Raw genomic sequence first — 4,716 nt, forward strand, 5'->3', positions numbered from 1 at the left:
AAAAACGGTATCCGGAGCAGAATACAGAAAAACTTTTACTACAAAGGTTGTAGCAAATTGTGCCCTTAACACAATGGTCTGTGACTTTTTTGCTCCCATATGCATCAATGTGGAGATTTTTTCAAGAATGTGGAAATTACAAGAGTGTTGAAAAAAAAACGGTATCCGGAGCAGAATACAGAAAAACTTTTACCACAAAAGTTGTAGCAAATTGTGCCCTTAACACAATGGTCTCCAACATTTTTGCTCCCAGATGCATCAATGTGGAGAATTTTTGAAAAATGTGCAAATTACAAGAGTGTTGAAAAAAAACGGTATCCAGAGCAGAATACAGAAAAACTTTTACTACAAAAGTTGTAGTAAATTGTGCCCTTAACACAATGGTCTGTGACTTTTTTGCTCCCAGATGCACCATTGTGGAGATTTTTTCAAGAATGTGGAAATTACAAGAGTGTTGAAAAAAAACGGTATCCGGAGCAGAATACAGAAAAACTTTTACTACAAAGGTTGTAGCAAATTGTGCCCTTAACACAATGGTCTGTGACTTTTTTGCTCCCAGATGCACCATTGTGGAGATTTTTTCAAGAATGTGGAAATTACAAGAGTGTTGAAAAAAAACGGTATCCGGAGCAGAATACAGAAAAACTTTTACTACAAAGGTTGTAGCAAATTGTGCCCTTAACACAATGGTCTGTGACTTTTTTGCTCCCAGATGCATCAATGTGGAGATTTTTTCAAGAATGTGGAAATTACAAGAGTGTTGAAAAAAAAACGGTATCCGGAGCAGAATACAGAAAAACTTTTACTACAAAGGTTGTAGCAAATTGTGCCCTTAACACAATGGTCTCCAACATTTTTGCTCCCAGATGCATCAATGTTTAGAATTTTTGAAAAATGTGCAAATTACAAGAGTGTTGAAAAAAAACGGTATCCGGAGCAGAATACAGAAAAACTTTTACTACAAAAGTTGTAGTAAATTGTGCCCTTAACACAATGGTCTGTAACTTTTTTGCTCCCAGATGCACCATTGTGGAGATTTTTTCAAGAATGTGGAAATTACAAGAGTGTTGAAAAAAAACGGTATCCGGAGCAGAATACAGAAAAACTTTTACTACAAAGGTTGTAGCAAATTGTGCCCTTAACACAATGGTCTGTGACTTTTTTGCTCCCATATGCATCAATGTGGAGATTTTTTCAAGAATGTGGAAATTACAAGAGTGTTGAAAAAAAAACGGTATCCGGAGCAGAATACAGAAAAACTTTTACCACAAAAGTTGTAGCAAATTGTGCCCTTAACACAATGGTCTCCAACATTTTTGCTCCCAGATGCATCAATGTTTAGAATTTTTGAAAAATGTGCAAATTACAAGAGTGTTGAAAAAAAACGGTATCCGGAGCAGAATACAGAAAAACTTTTACTACAAAGGTTGTAGCAAATTGTGCCCTTAACACAATGGTCTGTGACTTTTTTGCTCCCAGATGCACCATTGTGGAGATTTTTTCAAGAATGTGGAAATTACAAGAGTGTTGAAAAAAAACGGTATCCGGAGCAGAATACAGAAAAACTTTTACTACAAAGGTTGTAGCAAATTGTGCCCTTAACACAATGGTCTGTGACTTTTTTGCTCCCAGATGCATCAATGTGGAGATTTTTTCAAGAATGTGGAAATTACAAGAGTGTTGAAAAAAAAACGGTATCCGGAGCAGAATACCAAAAAACTTTTACCACAAAAGTTGTAGCAAATTGTGCCCTTAACACAATGGTCTCCAACATTTTTGCTCCCAGATGCATCAATGTGGAGAATTTTTGAAAAATGTGCAAATTACAAGAGTGTTGAAAAAAAACGGTATCCAGAGCAGAATACAGAAAAACTTTTACTACAAAAGTTGTAGTAAATTGTGCCCTTAACACAATGGTCTGTGACTTTTTTGCTCCCAGATGCACCATTGTGGAGATTTTTTCAAGAATGTGGAAATTACAAGAGTGTTGAAAAAAAACGGTATCCGGAGCAGAATACAGAAAAACTTTTACTACAAAGGTTGTAGCAAATTGTGCCCTTAACACAATGGTCTCCAACATTTTTGCTCCCAGATGCATCAATGTTTAGAATTTTTGAAAAATGTGCAAATTACAAGAGTGTTGAAAAAAAACGGTATCCGGAGCAGAATACAGAAAAAATTTTACTACAAAGGTTGTAGCAAATTGTGCCCTTAACACAATGGTCTGTGACTTTTTTGCTCCCAGATGCACCATTGTGGAGATTTTTTCAAGAATGTGCAAATTACAAGAGTGTTGAAAAAAAACGGTATCCGGAGCAGAATACAGAAAAACTTTTACTACAAAAGTTGTAGCAAGTTGTGCCCTTAACACAATGGTCTGTGACTTTTTTGCTCCCAGGTGCATCAATATGGAGATTTTTTCAAGAATGTGGAAATTACAAGAGTGTTGAAAAAAAACGGTATTCGGAGCAGAATACAGAAAAACTTTTACTACAAAAGTTATAGTAAATTGTGCCCTTAACACAATGGTCTGTAACTTTTTTGCTCCCAGATGCACCATTGTGGAGATTTTTTCAAGAATGTGGAAATTACAAGAGTGTTGAAAAAAAACGGTATCCGGAGCAGAATACAGAAAAACTTTTACTACAAAGGTTGTAGCAAATTGTGCCCTTAACACAATGGTCTGTGACTTTTTTGCTCCCATATGCATCAATGTGGAGATTTTTTCAAGAATGTGGAAATTACAAGAGTGTTGAAAAAAAAACGGTATCCGGAGCAGAATACAGAAAAACTTTTACCACAAAAGTTGTAGCAAATTGTGCCCTTAACACAATGGTCTCCAACATTTTTGCTCCCAGATGCATCAATGTGGAGAATTTTTGAAAAATGTGCAAATTACAAGAGTGTTGAAAAAAAACGGTATCCAGAGCAGAATACAGAAAAACTTTTACTACAAAAGTTGTAGTAAATTGTGCCCTTAACACAATGGTCTGTGACTTTTTTGCTCCCAGATGCACCATTGTGGAGATTTTTTCAAGAATGTGGAGATTACAAGAGTGTTGAAAAAAAACGGTATCCGGAGCAGAATACAGAAAAACTTTTACTACAAAGGTTGTAGCAAATTGTGCCCTTAACACAATGGTCTCCAACATTTTTGCTCCCAGATGCATCAATGTTTAGAATTTTTGAAAAATGTGCAAATTACAAGAGTGTTGAAAAAAAACGGTATCCGGAGCAGAATACAGAAAAAATTTTACTACAAAGGTTGTAGCAAATTGTGCCCTTAACACAATGGTCTGTGACTTTTTTGCTCCCAGATGCACCATTGTGGAGATTTTTTCAAGAATGTGCAAATTACAAGAGTGTTGAAAAAAAACGGTATCCGGAGCAGAATACAGAAAAACTTTTACTACAAAAGTTGTAGCAAGTTGTGCCCTTAACACAATGGTCTGTGACTTTTTTGCTCCCAGGTGCATCAATATGGAGATTTTTTCAAGAATGTGGAAATTACAAGAGTGTTGAAAAAAAACGGTATTCGGAGCAGAATACAGAAAAACTTTTACTACAAAAGTTATAGTAAATTGTGCCCTTAACACAATGGTCTGTAACTTTTTTGCTCCCAGATGCACCATTGTGGAGATTTTTTCAAGAATGTGGAAATTACAAGAGTGTTGAAAAAAAACGGTATCCGGAGCAGAATACAGAAAAACTTTTACTACAAAGGTTGTAGCAAATTGTGCCCTTAACACAATGGTCTGTGACTTTTTTGCTCCCATATGCATCAATGTGGAGATTTTTTCAAGAATGTGGAAATTACAAGAGTGTTGAAAAAAAAACGGTATCCGGAGCAGAATACAGAAAAACTTTTACCACAAAAGTTGTAGCAAATTGTGCCCTTAACACAATGGTCTCCAACATTTTTGCTCCCAGATGCATCAATGTGGAGAATTTTTGAAAAATGTGCTAATTACAAGAGTGTTGAAAAAAAACGGTATCCAGAGCAGAATACAGAAAAACTTTTACTACAAAAGTTGTAGTAAATTGTGCCCTTAACACAATGGTCTGTGACTTTTTTGCTCCCAGATGCACCATTGTGGAGATTTTTTCAAGAATGTGGAGATTACAAGAGTGTTGAAAAAAAACGGTATCCGGAGCAGAATACAGAAAAACTTTTACTACAAAGGTTGTAGCAAATTGTGCCCTTAACACAATGGTCTCCAACATTTTTGCTCCCAGATGCATCAATGTTTAGAATTTTTGAAAAATGTGCAAATTACAAGAGTGTTGAAAAAAAACGGTATCCGGAGCAGAATACAGAAAAACTTTTACTACAAAAGTTGTAGTAAATTGTGCCCTTAACACAATGGTCTGTAACTTTTTTGCTCCCAGATGCACCATTGTGGAGATTTTTTCAAGAATGTGGAAATTACAAGAGTGTTGAAAAAAAACGGTATCCGGAGCAGAATACAGAAAAACTTTTACTACAAAGGTTGTAGCAAATTGTGCCCTTAACACAATGGTCTGTGACTTTTTTGCTCCCAGATGCACCATTGTGGAGATTTTTTCAAGAATGTGGAAATTACAAGAGTGTTGAAAAAAAACGGTATCCGGAGCAGAATACAGAAAAACTTTTACTACAAAGGTTGTAGCAAATTGTGCCCTTAACACAATGGTCTGTGACTTTTTTGCTCCCAGATGCATCAATGTGGAGATTTT

This window comes from Onthophagus taurus, chromosome 10 (genome assembly GCF_036711975.1).
Source record: "Onthophagus taurus isolate NC chromosome 10, IU_Otau_3.0, whole genome shotgun sequence".
Classification (NCBI taxonomy): domain Eukaryota; kingdom Metazoa; phylum Arthropoda; class Insecta; order Coleoptera; family Scarabaeidae; genus Onthophagus; species Onthophagus taurus.